The sequence below is a fragment of the Amblyraja radiata genome, chromosome 41 (genome assembly GCF_010909765.2).
Source record: "Amblyraja radiata isolate CabotCenter1 chromosome 41, sAmbRad1.1.pri, whole genome shotgun sequence".
In the NCBI taxonomy this organism is placed as follows: Eukaryota; Metazoa; Chordata; class Chondrichthyes; order Rajiformes; family Rajidae; genus Amblyraja; species Amblyraja radiata.
In genome coordinates this window covers 2,849,227-2,867,909 of record NC_045996.1, presented here as the reverse complement: position 1 = coordinate 2,867,909, position 18,683 = coordinate 2,849,227, and the positions used below count along the sequence as shown (strand labels likewise).

The 18,683-nt window shown below is 45.6% G+C and overlaps 1 protein-coding gene and 1 pseudogene across 7 annotated transcripts in view; one reads left to right on the top strand and one right to left on the bottom strand.

Moving 5' to 3' along the window:
- Positions 1 to 18,683, top strand: part of ryr1 (ryanodine receptor 1) — a 604,017-nt gene that overhangs the window by 400,457 nt on the left and 184,877 nt on the right. The gene's annotated exons all lie outside the window — the stretch shown is intronic.
- Positions 5,045 to 5,153, bottom strand: LOC116967929 (annotated as a pseudogene).

The window sequence follows — 18,683 nt, the reverse complement described above, 5'->3', positions numbered from 1 at the left end:
TCCACGACCACGACAAGGTTGCAATCCAAGGGGAGTAGTGAGTGATAGTGTGGGCTTATATTGCACAAATTTGTGTTTCCAAATCTCCGCAGGAGTTTAAATGCTGTCACATCCTCAATGTAAAAATTCTCACAGTTGTTACCATGTATTACCTGACTCTCAGCCTACGACAGTGAAATGCATGCCATACTTCACCACTGTGCTTGATGATCGAGATCTCACTCCGAGCCATATTCCTGCAAGATGCCAATAAAATATGAGTCACAAACCATAACAGCCTAGTGTGATGTATTACCAGCTTTCTCAAGGTATTCACTTTGTGTCTGATCAGATCAGATAATCACTGCATCAATACAGTTTCATAGTGATCAGCTGTATAATGTAGTCAATAATGCTCAATCACTGAAATGATTATTACTTAATATTGTGGTGCCACCCGGTGGTTAGGCCACTTGCTATGCGAGCCCTTGGCAGTCGGGTGTAGGGTCACGTGATTGGGTAATGGCGGGAAGAAGTCGTCACGAGGTGTAGGGGTGTGCCCTAGTGTATATATATATATATAATGAACCCAGGTCAACCTTTCCCCTTTTCGCGTGTGTTTTGTTCTCTTTGCTTTGACAATAAAGATCTCTTTGATTCACCAAACGTGGCTTGCTTATTCGCCCGCCATATTGGTGACCCCGACGATCCAAAATGGTCATTTTGGATTTAAACTATGCACACAGCCAACGATCAACCTCAACAGCCCGAGGTCGCTGTCAATCCAGCCCAGCAGAATGCCGTCTCCCTGAAGCTGCCCGTGTACTGGACATCGCAGCCCCAAGTGTGGTTCCAGCAGACCGAGGCCCTGTTTCACATCCGACGCATCACGGCTGATGACACCCGGTTTTACTATGTTGTTGGCTCGTTGGATCAGGAGACAGATGGTTGCCTGGTCCCTTACGTACATGCGCCGCCGGATCAGGACAAATACGAGGGTCTCAAAGTGCTGCTCTTGCGTACCTTTGGGCTCAGCCGCCGGGACCGCGCATTGCCGCTCATGAACATGGGCGGCCTCGGAGATCGCAAGTCGTCAGAGTTCATGAGTAAGATGCTCACCTTTATGGACAACATCAGCCCTGCTTGCTCTTCGAACACGCCTTCTTGCAACAGATGCCGGACGACATCCGACTGCTTTTTGCCAGTGAGAATTTTGCAGACCCCCTGCAGCTAGCAGAACGTGCCGACGCACTGTGGCAGTCCAAGCAACAGGGGCGGTGGCTCAATCAATCGGGTATCGGCAGTACCTTGGAAGGCCCAGAAACCAGGCCCTCAATCCACCGGGTGTTCGGCTGCGCCGCCTGTCCTGAACAACCCCGGTAAGGGGAAGTGGTGTTACTGCCACCAGTGCTGGGGTCCCGCAGCCCGTCAATGACGCCCACCCTGCTCGTATCCGGGAAATGCCGAAGCCGGCCGTCGGTAGTCGCTGCGGCGGTCGGCCTGAAACATCACCTCTACGCTTGGGATCAACACTCAGGACGCCGGTTCCTTGTTGATACGGGTGCAGAGGTTAGCGTTTTGCCCCCATCAAGGGTAGACACTCGTTCTGCCAAGTGGGGGCCTTCTCTGACCGCAGTCAATGGCAGCTCCATACGGATGTATGGTGTTCGCATGATCCCGATCATCTTTGGCCCTTGCCATTTTACCTGGACTTTTACGGTTACTGACATCTCCCAGCCGTTACTGGGCACAGATTTCCTCCGGGCCCAATCTCTGTTGGTGGATGTGCGGGAACAATGACTCGTTCATCTGCCCTTTCGGTTTCGTGCCTCAGGTTCTGGGGGGGGGGGTGTCCTTTGGCGCCACCCTGTGGTTAGGCCACATACTATGCAATTCCTGCTCTGATTGGATTTGGACCTCATTGCTCGGGTTATTGTCATTTTAGTTCTTGGGTAAATGTCTTCCCCTCGCACTTACCTGATTTGCGGGTTGCACTAAAGATAACAAAAATATCTGTGAAAATTATAATGGAGCCATGTCTGAAGTGTTTTGCTTTAAAAACTGTTATATAAACAGATTTGCTCATTTGATGCTGTTATTTTCTAGATAGTGTTCATGCTTCATGGGATCTTGTGAGCAGTCTGACAATTTCAAACACAATTTCTAATTTCCAACTGCTATCTTTCTCCCTAGACTCCATAAGTACATGTTTCATTAATTGCCAACGATCATAAATAGAAAATGTATCTTTTCTATTTATTCTATCAAATTATAAAGCAAACACAATCAAACTCAGTGAAGCATTATGCAGGAATAGGATCAAGCAAAATGTCATTGATCAGCAGAAACTGATTATCACTGATGCGTTGAAACACATTGTTAGCCAATTGACCAATTTTCATTTCATTTCACAAATCCCAGATTTTCCTTGACTGCATATGGAGTATTTAATTGCTTCCAATTAATACTTTGAGAGTAAGTAATTGGAAATTATCATATAATAGTAAGATTAAACGAGAACTTACCAGTTCGAAGTTTGATCTGTATTTTATGAGGAGTAACGTTGAGGGAATACATGAAGAACCCGCCAGCACGCACGTGTGTCATTCTTCAAAGCAGCGGAGTGAATCACAGATACCTGTAATGACTTAAGCATAGTAAGATTAGAGAAAAGATACCAGTTGTGTTTATGATCAAGGGTGGGAGCGGAGGGCATGTATTCCCTCAACGTTACTCCTCATAAAATACAGATCAAACTTCGAACTGGTAAGTTCTCGTTTAATCTTACTATTTTACTTCGGAGTCACGTGAGTGACTACATGAAGATTTCAAAGCTCTGTGATTCAAGCCGTGGAACGAGTCCATCATCACGTCTGCCTTGGTTTTGGGGAGAATAGTGATAACATATTGAACATCAATATGATATATATAAATAACCATAAAGTTAATAATAATTGATAGCCCCTGTTTTTTGGGGTAAATTATGGTACAGAAACTTAACAATGTTTCTGAAAAATTCCAGTTTCCATTACTGGTTAGTTATAATCTTTAGAATGTTCTTTCCGATGGCCATCCTGCAGTCCTGAGGATTTTATCCATAGGAACCTCCAATTTAAATGCTGCCGACGTTGCTGCAGCCTGGTGGAGTGAGATTTTAACCCAGTTAGTGTTTACACCAACTTTTGTCAATACTATGTTAGCCATTTAGCTGGCCTGGCCTGTTATTCTTTAATGAGGCTGTCTGTCGTTGATGAGAAGTTCCTCTTCTGTGCCACTGATGGTCTGGGTTTGTTCCATGTATATTTGTAGATGTCTCACAACACAGTCAATCATCTGTAGGGTAGGCTCTAAAAAAAAATGTTATTTTAAGGCCTGCTGACCCCTGTCTGTTTAGTTCCCTAATTCCTGAATATAGAAGTGTAAGTTGCCAGGTGAACTGGTCAAGGTATCCAGCCTTAATTTGGTAGGGACTGAGTCCTTAGTGCCGTGACCTAAGCCATCAGCATGACAGTTTTGTAAAATGTCAAAAACTGTAATGACAGCGCTGTGGCTGGAGCCCAGTTCTTTAACAACGTTAAGACGATGCTGATGTCCCATATTTGGGAATACCTGGTCTTTGGGGAATTCCCATAAAAAGTGTCCCTCATAAGCTGTTGTTCCGTTCTCTTGCCATAGGTAAGTAGATGGGCCACTTCTGGCACAGTTGATGTCACTAATACTAAGCCCCTGTAGGTTAACAAAGCTTCCTAACAGGCTGGATGATGTATTATGGTTGCAACACATCTCCCATTAGTTTATGTATTTTAGACATTGTCTTTAGGTTGATTGTCTGTGGCCTGCTGTGATCATGTCCATTGCTCTGGCTGTCTGTTTTGGATGGTGCTGCATGGTTCTAATCTCATTCCCAGTACCACCTAGAACCATGGTTGGGTAGGTCAGTCGGGTACTATTAAAACACCAGACGCAGAGTCTCGTAGTATTTCCCTTAGTACCCCCCCCCTGATGAGGTTGCCAAATTGTGTTGGCCAGATTGTTACATGATGTAGATTCCCTTTCACCCATGTGGTTGATATGTGCTACCACAGTAGTGTTGTTAATTTATAATCTAATAACCTGTCTAATATATTCCAGAGCAACATGACTTTAGGCCATGAAAAAACACCCAACATTTCCAGGTAGTTATGCCCAGTGTTAGTAATAATGATGCTTGCTGTGTATTCCATCTTCCTCCACAGCTGGAGATGGAATTGGTAACACACCATCCTAGTGCATAGTATCCATATGTAGGACCATAGACTGGTTGCTGACAATGATAGGATTGGAGCAATGCCCAATGTTATCGTTCCACCATTTAGTTCCAATATGGCTTCTGTATGGCTTCATCATTCTATCGAAATGATCACCATTAATTTTAAGAGCTCATCTTTTGGCCCTCTGTAAATCTTTATAATGTAAGGGTCTGAATTATGTGGCTGGAAACCATATGTTGCCAATATTCTTGCTACCAGTCTGATGGATGGTTTATCCTCATGTCAATGATTTTGCTGTATGCCTCTATTAAGGTTGTAACCTCTGTTGGCAAAGTTACTGACATGAGGAACTGAGTTAATGGTGAACCCCAAATAATCCCTTTAGTTTGAAGGCTTTAATTTTGATTTAATTGGATGGATAATGATCCTTGTTTCCAAATAATTGTTAAGTGGCTGTTACCGTTTGTTCAGCCCGTCCTAAGTTTCCACACAATTAGTATGTCATCCAAAGAAGCCATTACCATTGTGTGGCTGGTTGTCATATTTTGTAAATAACCTAGGTGCTAATGTAAACACATTAGGTAGTGCTCTATACTGCTAGAGCTGAGCCATCCAATTAGATAAAAATAACGTCCGTGGTCACCTGTTATGGGTACTGAAATTGTAAGCATCCTTTGAATCAATGCTTGCCATTTTCGTTCTTAAAACGAATATACTTAACAATAGAAAAGGTTTCTGTTCTTAAAACGAATATATCGTTTTATTTATTTTTCACATTTCTTTTTCTTTTTTTTTTTTTTAAATCTTTTTTATTTATTTATTTAATTTTATAATATATGGTCCCTAGATAAGGGACATATCAGACATTTAAACTGATAAGAACAGATATTATACTTGATCTTAGCCAAAAAGCCGAGATCTGATCTATGATTGATGCGTCAAGCGCCATATCCTATTTTGTTAGGAAGGGAATGCGTAGATAATAATTCTTCCCTTGCAATGCAGCTAAAACCCCATCTGTTGCTGATGTCCAGTGTCTGTATCCCATATGACATATTTGGTAATTGGTGATTATGTCTGGATACGAGTAGATCGGCATCTGGTGTTCCATATCGTGTAGAAACATCAGCAAATACTATAGCCCAATATCCATTTGGTGTTCTCCTCCAAATTCCTCTCTCGATATATCAGCTGGACTAGAAGATTATGTGTTGTAATATTCTATTGTGTATCCCCGGATACTGTTTAAGATATGAGTGTCAAAAAGTTATTTATTCGATGTCTTCTCGCACCAACCTCCTTGCTTCCTTCTGGTTTTACTGTTTTCTTCTGGATCCCCGAGGCCGTGTGTTGTGGGTGTACACATCTTCCAGCATAGGGGCGATACCTTTGAGGATGATGTTTGGACGTTTAGATGAGCTCCAGTTTGGCTTCATTGTCCAACTCCTTGACCTTCTAGATAGGTCACCCCCAAATAAAAAGATTTTGCTAGGAGGTTTCGGGTTTACACAGGCCCGCGTCAATCCCGGTTGGATGTAACCAGATGCATAAATTGATTAGTTTAGTACATTCAGGGATTTACAATCCCCGGTGGCAAGTGACAGCTATGGTGTCAGCTAATGTTTGCCCCTGCAGTAGATAGAAAACATATGGTCTATGCTGGCTTCTAACCTGGTTTGTAGATCTTTCCCAGTTAGCTTTACTCACAGCTGTACTGTTGTTCCCCCTGAAACATAGACAGACATTCCCGTGTGACTTCCCAGATGGGAATGGAATTTGTCAGTAAATTTTTTGGACTGCTAAATCCTTCAGTCACAACATAAGTATTCCTGTATTTCTATCAGGAAAGGACCAATAATGCACTCTATGTACTTTGTGACTTAGAAAAGGCATCACCTCATTGTTACAGCTCTTACATCTGTTTACCTGTCCAGGGTTTGCCCTAGACTTGACCCCAGCACTCTTCTGACAGAAGAGTCTACTGGGGAGAGAGAAGCATGATTATAGCCCTATAGAAAAGGTGCTGCTTCCTTCTCCCTGAGTCTGTCTTTTCCTCAACCACTTCCCTGTAATAGTAGAAGTGAAATACAGCCCTGTATAAGGTGCTGCTATGGGACTTACCCACTGGAGGATTTCTTCTTGGACCTGCATCGCTGCAAAACGGTATGTTCTTGCAGGTGCAGGCCCTGCAGTGCCAATGCGGTGCAGTGTACACGGTCACTGTGCCGCCGGTATCCCCGTTGGCCTGCGGTGCTCCAAAGCGCGGTGCAGTGCTCACAGCACTGAGCCGCCCGTACTGCCGTTAGCCTGTGGTGCTCCAACGCGGTTCAGTCCCTCGGGGAGCTGGCCGCTCGCAAACCGCAGGTATGGCAGTTTTAACGCGGTGCAGTGCTTCCCGCACTGTGCCGCTCCTTCTCTACTTGGGCCTGCGGTGCTCCAACGCGGTGCAGTCCTCTCGGGGAGCTGGCCGCTCGCAGCCGCAGGTCTGGTAGTTTTTAAAAACGCGGTGCAGTGCTTCCCGCACTGTGCCGCTCCTTCTCCACTTGGGCCTGGCGTGCTCCAACGCGGTCCAGTCCTCTCGGGGAACTGGCCGCTCGCGACCCAGGCCCAACGGCTCCAACGCGTACTCGGTGCTCTCGGGCACTGACCGCTTGCCGCTATTTTTAGTGCTGTGGAAAAACCCAGCACCTTCCAGCCCCTCGGACCCATGTAGTATAGGTCCGTGGAGCTGTTGTCCGAGCCGTCGGAATGACAGCTCCAGAATGCTCCACCGCTGTCGGCGTCCTGCTGGAGCTGAGGTCGGCTCCGGCTCCCGTTTAAGGGAGATAGTGGTGCCCCCGGCCGTTGCTGGCTGCCTGCAGTTCTGCAGACTCTCCCCAGCCAGTTTTCATCAGCCTTCCTGTAAAAAAGGTAAGTCAAGAAACTAAGTTCTCCTACCTTGTTGCAGGTTCAACCCTGCCGTTTGGGAGGAACGTCCTCCCCTCGTAATGACTTGTTCACAATGCGTGTAGCGATAATGACACACGTGCGTGCTGGCGGGTTCTTCATGTAGTCACTCACGTGACTCCGAAGTAAAATTGTAGTTCATTCAGATAGTAGGTGCATGTTAATCATTTTTAAGGAATATGTCACTGTGTCAAAACTGACAATTGAACATATACCAGCACATTAAACAAGTTGTACTGGGAGGATCTTTCTTGATAGAATTATGCAGCACAGAAACAGGCCGCACGGCCCAACTCATCCAGACTGACTAAGGTGCTTTCCTAAGCTAGTCTCATTTGCCTGAATTCAGCCTTTATCCCTTTAAACCTTTCCTATCCTGTCCAAATGTCTTTTAAATGTAATTGTACCATTTCCTCTGGCAGAGTATTCCATATACAAAAGATCAAGAGATATTTATTATCACATGCACCAATTGGTACAGTGAGATTTGAATTACCATACAGCCATACGAATAAAAAGAACACATTACACGATAGAATTTAGCATGAACATCCCCACACAGCAGAATCAATGTTTCCCACTGTGAGGGAAGGCAATAAAGTTCAGTCATCTTCCTCTTTGTTCACCCGTGGTCTGGGCCTTTGAGCTCTCCGCAGTCGCCGCTACGGGCGGCCTGATGTTTCAGGCCCTCTCGCCGGGATGATCGGAGCTCCGGCGTCGGAACGGAGAACACTCTCAGTGGCTTGGAGTTTCCGAATCGGCCACTTCCTGAAGTCCACAGGCCGAGCTGGACGGAGATTCAAAGCTGGTGACCCCCGGCAAGAGGTCGGAGGACTCCGCGATGTTAAAGAAGTCAGCGCCGCCCGCGGCTGGAAGCTCCGCAAATCACTGCTCCACGGTGTTAAACAGCTGTCCCAACACTCCGGAGCTCCGGCGATCCCCGGTTAGGCATCGTACCACTCCGCGATGGAATCCAGTGCTGCGCTGCTGCTGAAGCTCTGGCCGGTCTGCGGCAGGAAAGGCTGTGCCAATCCAGATGGTAGGCCGCAAGGGGGGGGGGGGAGTTGAAGATGCGACTCGAAGAAAAGAGGCCACCTCGACCGTGAAGTGACTGAGAAAACGGTTTCCCCCATCTTATCTAAGTCCCTCATGATTTTTAACCTCGAACATCTCCATTGCTCCAGGGAAAGCGGTCCAGGCCTATTCAAACACTGCACTATCAACAACATCCTTATGGAGCTTTTATCAGTGCCACTTAATTAGAGTGAATAAATATAAGTATCTAACATTCGGGAAAGGCGCTGCAATTTTGGGCTGAAGCACATTTTTGTTTTGCTGGCAGTTCAGAAGAGAACTGCTGATGATGAGGTTCCTTCTGTGGAACCCTGTGTCCCTGGCTTCTTTGCCTTCCATTGAAACCAATGACAGAGCTCAGTCATGCTGAGATATGGAACCGGTGTGATGTTCCCAGACTAGTTTGAATGTATTTATTTTTTTCAGGAAAGTATGTTTTAAAATTGATTATGCTTAAATACTTTAATTGGTTTCAGCAGTTTTAGACACCGTTGAGAAGACCCTTTGCAATGACCCCTTCAGCCCACAATGTTTGTGCTGAACATGATGCCTAGTTAAACATGATCTCATCTGCCTGCACATGATCCATTTTCCTCTATTCGTACCCTTCCATGTGCCTATCTGAAGGCCTCAAATGCCACTTTCATATCTACCTCAACCACCACCCGTGGAAATGCATTCCAAGCCCCCGCCACTCTCTGTGTTTAAAAAAGACTTTCCCCTCTCACTTTATAGTTATGCCATCTAATGATGGACATTTCCACCCTGGGAATAAGGTTCTGACCGTCTATCCTATCTATGCCTCTCATAATTTTATATACTTCTATTGTCTCCCCTCAACCTTTAATGTTCTAGAGAAAGCAATCCAAGTCTATCCAACCTCTCCCTGTAGTTAAACCCTCTAATCCAGGCAACATTCTGGTAAACCTCTGCACCCTCTCCAAAACCTCTACATCTTTCCTGTAATTCGGCGACCAGACTTGCACGCAATAATCCAAATGCGGCCTAACCAAAGAAATATAGAACTGCATCATGACATCCTGACTCTTGTATTCAATGCCCCTAGCAATGAAGGCACGCCTTTTTTACTTGTGCTGTTGTGCTGCGTGCTATTGTGCTGTGAGCTTTTTTAAAAAATTCCATTGGGAGACCATCTGGGAGTGAGGCATTAGGATCTACTGCTTCAAGCTTATTCAGCACATATAGTTCTCCTCTCTGGAAGGGTTTTGAAGCAAGTCCTCAAGGACAATCGGACCTGTGGGGTTGCGAAGTGTTAGCTAGGCTGCAGATTTCATGTAACGATCAAAGGCTAAGCATGATCTGCTTGATATAATTAATTGTTAATTTAAGGAGATCAAAACATAAATTAAGAGGTGGGTCTATCAAAATGAGATCCGACCCTTCGCCCCACTGAGTCCGCAGCAATCATCTACTAACCATTCACACATCCTATGTTAACCGCCACCCGCACTTTGTTTATTCTTCCCACATTCTCATCATTCTACCACACGCGTATACACGAGGGGCAAGTTACGGAGGCTAATTAACTTACTAACTGAATGTCTTTGGGATATGGGAAGAAAGCAGTGCACCTGGAGGAAACCCAAATGGTAACGGAGATTGTGTAAACCTCACATAAGCAGCACCTAGGTCAGGATTGAATCCAGGTTTCTGGTGCTGTGAGGCAGTGGATCTACCAGCTTTGCCACTATGCAGCCCACACATCACCTTAAGGTTTTGAACATTCTTATTCTATACTACTTATCATACAGTGATGCTGTTATAATGTATATTATCCCTTTCATTGGTGATATTTTAATTAATCATGTATTTTGATTAGTCATGTTGAGAGATCCTGATTTACTGTACAATCTCTAATGCAATTTATGGCAGATTCCTAACTCAACAGTTGTTCCAGCATTTGTTGATATTCATATTTCTATTATTTCTAGATTTTTTTCACAAATTCAACATTTTCCAATTTACCATTTAAACTTGCAATCACTGATAAATTATTGTTTTCAGTACAATCTGGAAATATAGTTGTCTATAATTTGGATTGTACAATGCGATTCAATTTTAATGGGGTTTTGTGCAAATCACAAAACATCCAGTAATTCTGTGCAGATCAAGCAATTTAGGAAAGTTATCCTAGCACTTGCAGCATGATGCATACAACATGCATTAACTGATTCATCTGTTGAGCAACACATTTGGAACATTGCGGCTGAAACAAGGTCTGAGTTTCTGATTTGAAATTATTGTTGGCTACTTGCAGTTAGCCATGGTGTTTCTTTCATGGCAACATATCTATTCAAGAACTTTGTAGCTGCTTAATACTGCTGCAGTCGACTGAAGGCAATTATTGATGTGTCATGATGATTCAGGAGAATCCTGAACATTTCTATAGGTGCTTGGGTGAGGTGAGCTGCCATTTCCTTAACCAGTCTCCCTTTGCCTCTTTGGCTCCACCGGGTGATCTACCTGAACTGGAGCCAAGGAAGTTGTTCACACAGAGCTTGAGGGAAGAGTGGGAGATGTTTATATCTGAAGACCCTGAACTATGAATCTTCAGGGTGCTTCGTACAATCTCCAGCTATTTACACCAAAGATAGACACTAAATGCTGGGGTAACTTAGCCAGGACAGGCTGCATCTCTGGAGAGAAGGAATGTGTGAAGTTTCGGGTCGAGACCCTTCTTCTGACTTGTCTATGTCATTGATGTAATAGATCTGTGACTTTCTGGGAGCAGAGTTACAGCCACACACTATGCTTAAATAATTCTATACATATAAATTAAAATTACTGACCCCTTAATGCCCCTGTCCCACTTAGGAAACCTGAATGGAAACCTCTGGAGACTGCGCCCCACCCAAGGTTTCCGTGCGGTTCCTGGAGGTTTTTGTCAGTCTCCCTAATGGTCGAAAGACCTTCTTACCTTCCACTACCTGCAACCTCCAGCAACCATCTTCAACTAGCATCGCAACCGGCTTCGACTAAAAAATTACTGATTTTTAAAATGGCAACCTATTTTTAGTCGAGGGCCGGTTTTGAATTTTTTGAAATAATCGCCGGAACATAGAAGAAGCGGAAACCACTTTTGACCATTAGGGAGACTGACAAAAACCTCCAGGAACTGCACTGAAACCTTGGGTGGGGCACAAAATCTCCAGAGGTTTCCGTTCAGGTTTCCTAAGTGGGACAAGGGCATAACTTCTCAGCCTTTAGATTGTTGTGTAAACTGATGGCTGATCTATGGCTCATTTGTTAGTTTGCTGCATTTGGGGTGAATCAACTTGCCACTTAAGGACAAGGGATTTATATCATTCTTTGAGTGATTCCTTGAATGGAGCCTGTTGGGTTGGGGCTCCTATAGATCTACAAGTATTAAACTTATGGAAAGGTCACGTGGAACAATGAATCAGGGCCAAACATTTCTGAATGTTCATAGTCAACCACAAACATACAATTTTCAAGGCCAACACTATATATCTGAAAAGTTTACATATCGCATTTATTTTCAGACAGTACATGTTGCCTGCAATAGTTCCAGGTTAATAAGTAACACCTCATCCCTCCACTCCCATCCAACTTCTTTGGGTGTTGCTCCTAACTGTTGCCCAGTTGATGCTGGCGATTATAATTTCTACAGGTCACAGGAACATAATATAACCATATAACCATATAACAATTACAGCACGGAAACAGGCCATCTCGACCCTTCTAGTCCATGCTGAACACGTATTCTCCCCTAGTCCCATACACGTGCGCTCAGACCATAACCCTCCATTCCTTTCCCGTCCATATAACTATCCAATTTATTTTTAAATGATAAAAACGAACCTGCCTCCACCACCTTCACTGGAAGCTCATTCCACACAGCCACCACTCTCTGAGTAAAGAAGTTCCCCCTCATGTTACCCCTAAACTTCTGTCCCTTAATTCTCAAGTCATGTCCCCTTGTTTGAATCTTCCCTACTCTCAGTGGGAAAAGTTTATCCACGTCAACTCTGTCTATCCCTCTCATCATTTTAAAGACCTCTATCAAGTCCCCCCTTAACCTTCTGCGCTCCAAAGAATAAAGCCCTAACTTGTTCAATCTTTCTCTGTAACTTAGTTGCTGAATCCCAGGCAAATGTTAGCAGAATCCTCAATGCAATTCCAGTATTTGAAATCTCTCTGGAAGCACCTTGCACCACTTCATTGTTGTCTTCTGCATCTCTATAAGCTTGTTATTAGTCATTGATCTAGGTTCTGCAATTGGAGGTACACAAGGAGGAGGAACATGAGGTGGAAAAGATTGGGGAGAAGAAGAAACGTGAGCCCAACAGCTGGCAGAAGAGGAAGATTTGGCAGGCAGCACTGAAAGGGGACCCTACCTGGGCATGCTGTCAGGGCTCGCCCATTTGTCAAGAAGGGCTTATCTTTAAAGTTTTGAGTGCAGACAGTTAACTTTGTAGATTTAAACATTAACAATGGAAGCTCATCTCAAATTATCTCAAACTCAATCCCTTTTGAATATTCAAGTATCAGTGAATAGTCCCAGGTGTTCTAAACACGACTCCACGCCCAAAACATACCTCTTTTGTTACAATGCGGAGGGATGGCTCTCAAGATATACAAACAGCCCATGCATTAATTGACAAAACAGACATGTCCTGAAATGTGTACTGGAGTGGCAGGGATAAGGCTTTAACAATATGTTAATATAAGATGGACACAAAATGCTGGAGAGCAGATGCTGGCAGCATCTCTGGAGAAAAGGAGTGGATGATGTTTCGGGTCAAAACCCTTCTTCAGAGACCCCTCTTCATACAAGAGATAGCCACTTAAAAATGCCTTCCCTGATCTCATCATGGGAGTTTTAATGTGGGCTGATTAATATAAACATTTCTTTATTTACTGCCCCAGCATAGCTACAATGGTAAAACCTGGAATGTCACACCTTCAGTGACTGGTTGTGCTAGCCTTAAAGTATCAGAGGATGTTAACATTGTTTGACATAGAATCACTGTACAAGTGTCAATAGAGTGATTACCTTGTTTAAGAAGGAACTGCAGATGCTGGAAAATCGAAGGTAGACAAAATTCAATTCAATTCAATTCAATTCAACTTTATTGTCATTGCACAGATACAAGTATGGGTACAACGAAATGCAGTTTAGCGTCAGTCCGTAGTAATAGTGCAATATAGAAATAAAAAATACAGAATAAGCAAACAATGTGGACGGAGAGACTGGAGAAATCTATCGGCGGGACTCCGAGTTCAGCAATGTGACAGTGTTGTTGTAGAAGCTGTTCCTCATCCTACTAGTACGAGACCTGAGGCTCCTGTACCGCCTCCCTGATGGTTAGGGTGGGAGGGGTCTTTGATGAACTTCCCGGCCCGTCTCAGACACCGTTTTCGGTGGAGGGTATCCATGGCAGGGAGCGGGGCACCGATGATGTACTGAGCGGTTTTCACCACCCGTTGTAGTGCCTTCCTGTCCGCTACGGTGCAACTGCTGTACCATACCGTGAAGCAGGTGGTCAGGATGCTTTCGATGGTACAGCGGTAAAAGTTGGTCAGGATCTGGGGGAACAGGTGAGCTCTCTTGAGCCTCCTCAGGAAGTAAAGGCGCTGCTGCGCCTTTTTGATCAGCTTGGAGGTGTTGAGGGACCAGGACAGATCCTCCGAGTTGTGTACCCCGAGGAATTTGTAGTTGGAGACGCGCTTCACCTCAGTCCCGTTTATATGGATGGGGGTATGTCTGCCCCCTCTGTTCTTCCTGAAGTCAACAATAATTTCCTTCATCTTCTTGGAGTTGAGGACGAGGTTATTGTTGGCACACCAGGTTGTCAGGTGCTGGACCTCCGCCCTGTAGGCTGACTCGTCGTTGTCACTGATCAGTCCTACCACCGTGGTGTCGTCGGCAAATTTAATGATGGCGTTGGAGCCATTCTTAGGGATGCAGTCATGGGTGAAGAGGGAGTAGAGGAGAGGGCTGAGCAGTGTTACAGTGGAGGAGGTGAGGTTGTTGACCCTAACAGACTGTGGTCTGTTGGTGAGGAAATCCAGTGTCCAATTGCAGAGGGAGGTGGAGATGCCAAGTCCGCTGAGTTTGGTGATCAAGCTAGCGGGGATGACAGTGTTAAAGGCAGAGCTGAAATCAATGAACAACAACCTGATGTAGGTGTTATTGCTATCCAGGTGGGTCAGGGCAGAGTGTAGGGCTGCCGATATGGCGTCCTCTGTAGACCTGTTGGTCCGGTAGGCAAACTGATGGGGGTCCAGTGTGGGGGGGAGGCTGGCTTTGAGGTGAGCCAAGATCAGCCGCTCAAAGCACTTTGCAATGACAGGGGTGAGTGCCACTGGGCGGAAGTCGTTGAGACTCCCTGTAGCTGATTGTTTGGGCACTGGCACAATGGTTGATGTCTTGAGGCAAGTGGGGACGACACCCTGGGCCAGTGACAGATTGAAAATGTCAGTGACGACCAGGGATAGTTGTCCAGCACATGCCCTGAGCACCCGCCCGGGGATGCCATCAGGGCCGGCAGCTTTGTGCTCATTCACCTTGCTCAGTGCATCTTGTACAGCAGAGGTGGAGAGACTGAGGGGTTGTTCATTCGGGAGTGGAGCAACTTTGATGGCTGGAGTTTTGTTGTCCCGGTGAAAGCGAGCATAGAAATGGTTTAGCTCGTCAGGAAGGGAGGCGTTGTCTGGGGGGGGGGGTGTTAACTTTATGGTAATCGGCAATGGATTTGATTCCTTGCCACATGCGCCTGGGGTCGGAGTTGTTTTGGAAATGCTCCTCGATCCGCCGTTTGTGATTGAGTTTAGCATTCCTAATTCCCTTTTTCAGATTGGCCCTGGATGAGCTGTATCCCTCAGCGTTGCCAGATCTGAAAGCGGCATCGCGAGCCTTCAGCAGGAGTCTGACCTCCCTGCTCATCCACGGCTTCTGGTTACGGAAGGTCTTTATCTCTTTGTGGGTAGTGACGTTGTCAGTGCAGAATTTTATATAGTCCAAAACGGTTGAGGTGTATGAGTTGATGTCCACTTGGGAGTTAAAGGTGGCCTGGGTAGCAAACAGACTCCAGTCTGTTTGCTGAAACTGTTCCTGTAAAAGAGAGACAGCCCCCTCAGGCCAAACCTTCACTGTCCTCATGGTAGGTTTCACACATCCGATCAGAGGTGTGTATTTGGGGAGCAGGAACAGAGAGAGGTGGTCAGACTGTCCGGGGAGGGGGAGGGCTTTGTAGGCTTCAGTAATATTAGTATATACTAAGTCCAGAATATTGTTTCCTCTGGTTGGGCAGGAGACATGCTGGTGGAATCTGGGGAGTACAGTTTTAAGGTTGGAGTGGTTAAAATCACCCACAACAATAAATGCCCCCTCTGGGTGTGCAGTTAGTTGTTTGCTGATAGCAGCTTGCAGCTCTTCCATTGCTAGCCTGGCATTAGCGTCCGGGGGTACATAGACTGCAGTGATAACAATCAACGTAAATTCCCTGGACAGATAGAAGGGCCTGCACTTTTTCATCAGGTATTCCAGGTCAGCAGAGCAGTGACTACCAATCCTAACAACGTCCGTACACCATGAGTTGTTCACATAAATGCACAGTCCGCCGCCCTTGGTCTTCCGCTGTTCTGTCGGCCCTGAAGACAGTGCGCCCCTCCAGCTCGATGGCGTTGTCCGGGATGTTGTCGTTGAGCCATGTTTCGGTGAAGACCATGGCGTTGCAGTCGGCGATCCGTCTGTGTGTGGTGATCAGCAGCCGTAGTTCGTTGATTTTACTCACCAGGGACCGGACATTCGCAAGGAAAATGCTGGGCAGAGCTGGCTGGTGCGGGTTTGATTTCAGCCTAGCTCGATAGCCTCCCCGCTTCCCACGCCTTTGTTTGCGGTCCCTGCGCCGTGAAAAGTGCTGGAGAAACTCAGCGGGTGAGGCAGCATCTATGGAGCGAAGGAAATAGGCAACGTTTCGGGCCAAAACCCTTCTTCAAACTGACCAGTCTGACCAGTCTCAAGAAGGGTTTCAGCCCGTAACATTGCCTATTGCCTTCGCTCCATAGATGCTGCCTCACCCGCTGAGTTTCTCCAGCACTTTTGTCTACCAAGTGATTACCTTGTCTGCTTCCAAAGCAAAATCTCTTATGCAGCTTCTCATGGTGAATGACCAGCCTGTGTTCTTAACAGCCGATAGCATTCTCTGTGTTATCTTAATGGATGAAGCACGTTTCCTGTGTCTTCACAGAGGCAATTTACATTAAAACCACCATGCTACCCAAAGATCTTATAGCGGAGCAAGATGGGTTACTCTCACGCAAACGTGTAGTACGCTCATGGGCGGATTCATGGGTGATTATAGGACCCATTTTAGCGACCAGTCCCCGCCATCTTGTTCCGCCATCTTGCTTCCGGCCAAAGATCGGATCTTTGTTTCCGCAGCGGGGAGAAGGAGTGAGCGGCCCGGGGCAGCGGGGAGAGGGGGTGTGGGGCCCGGGGGAGAGGGAGTGTGGGGCCAGGGGAGAGGGAGTGCGCGGCCCGGGGCAGCGGGGAGAGGGAGTGTGGGGCCAGGGGAGAGGGAGTGCGCGGCCCGGGGCAGCGGGGAGAGGGAGTGTGGGGCCCTATATCACACACAAAAACTTCCCCCGCAATGTCAATTACCCTGCGAGTCGGGTCGGTTCCGGTTACTACAAAATCAACTCAAACACTACTTGTGAGCCATTTAAAAAGAAATGATTTAAAAAACATTAAAAAAAGACCAGAGTCAAATTTTATTCTTGACAAGAAGTATGAACTGACAGAATTATGAATCTAACCCTATATCACACACACAAACTGTTGCCCCGCAACATTGATTACACTGCGAGTCGGGTCGGGTCAGGTAGGCTCCGGTTACTAAAATGGGCAGGGAAAAATGCCCAGGATCCCCTCCGTAGCGTACTACACGTCAGCCCATTGTATTTCGCAGGAGTAGCCTATCTTGCTCTGCTCTAAGATCTTTGATGCTACCTATCTTTGGATGCACTCCAACCTTGCCTCAGTGAAAGCTGTTGCATTACTTAACACTGACCTGTGTTCCAGTTGGCGATGATGGATTCTTGCACTCTTGGGAAATATGCCAATAGACATGGAATATTCATTGCCATAAAAGAGAAATATTTGTATAACTTCTATGCCTATGATATCCTTCACTCCGGCAAGATTACAACCTGTGTGACCTCGGTGCGAGTACAGAGATGATCCTCTCCTCCAGCTTAGTTAGCCTTTGAGACTCGAAGGGTCGCTCCAATTTGTTGTCTATTGGAGGTCACCTTACATTCAAGGAAATGGGAGAAAATTAGTATCAAAATGTTGCACAGCATGATTGTCATTATTGAGCTATTGTGACTGGGTTGTGCAAAGTTGCTAAGAAAAGGCAAAACAGCTAAAGGGAATGTCACCCTCAGAGGATAGTTGTCTTAAGCGTATGAAGTAATTTGAATGCTGCAATTGCTCCAGCCCTGCCAAATGTTAAAGTTCTAAATTAGGCTGAGGACAGCTTTGATGGTATTAGAGAGGAACTTGCAAAGGTCGATTGGAGTAGGTTGTTTGCGGGCAAATGGACATCCAGAAAACAGGATATTATAAAAAGTATGATAGTGGCAGCTCAATGTATACATGTTTCTATTAGAGTGAGGTCAGAGTAAGGAACCAGGGATGATAATTTATGTGCTCAGCTCAGGAAAATGAGGTGGTATGGGTCAGGTATAGGCAGCTGAGATCAAGTATATTCTTGGAGGAGTATAGAGGATTGAGGAGGATATATTTATCATTGTTAGACATGGGTGAGATGCTGGAGGATTGGGGAATCGCGAATGTTCTGCCTCTATTTAAAACTGAAAGAAAAACCTGAGAACTATAGACCAGAAAGCCCAGGAAAGTTGCTGAGCAGGAATCTAAGAGATAAAATATAAATGTATCTGGAAATATGGTAGTTGACTAGAGAAAGTTAGCATGGTCTTGTACGTGGGTGATCATGTTTCACAAATTTGATTGAGTTTTTTGAGATAGCATCCAAGAATGTTAACGAGGGCAGGGCCGTAAATGTACTTCCGCAAAGCTTTGAGAAGTAGATTGTTGTGGAAGGTTAAATCGCATGCACTCAAGGGAGAGCTAACTAGCTGGATACAGAATTGGCTTCATGGTGGGAAGCAGAGAGTGGTGGTGGAAGCTTGTTTGTCAGACTGGTGGCCTGTGACTAATGGTGTGCCTAAGGATCAGTGCTGGCCCATTGCTATTTGTCATCTATATCAACAGCTTGGGTGATTTGTAAGCTTGAAAATGACACTAAGATATGTGATATTGTAGACAGTGAAGATGGTTATCAAGAATTACAGTGGTATATTGATCAGCTGGGCAAGCAGGCTGAAGAATGGCGAAATAAGTTTAATCCAGATAACTGTTGG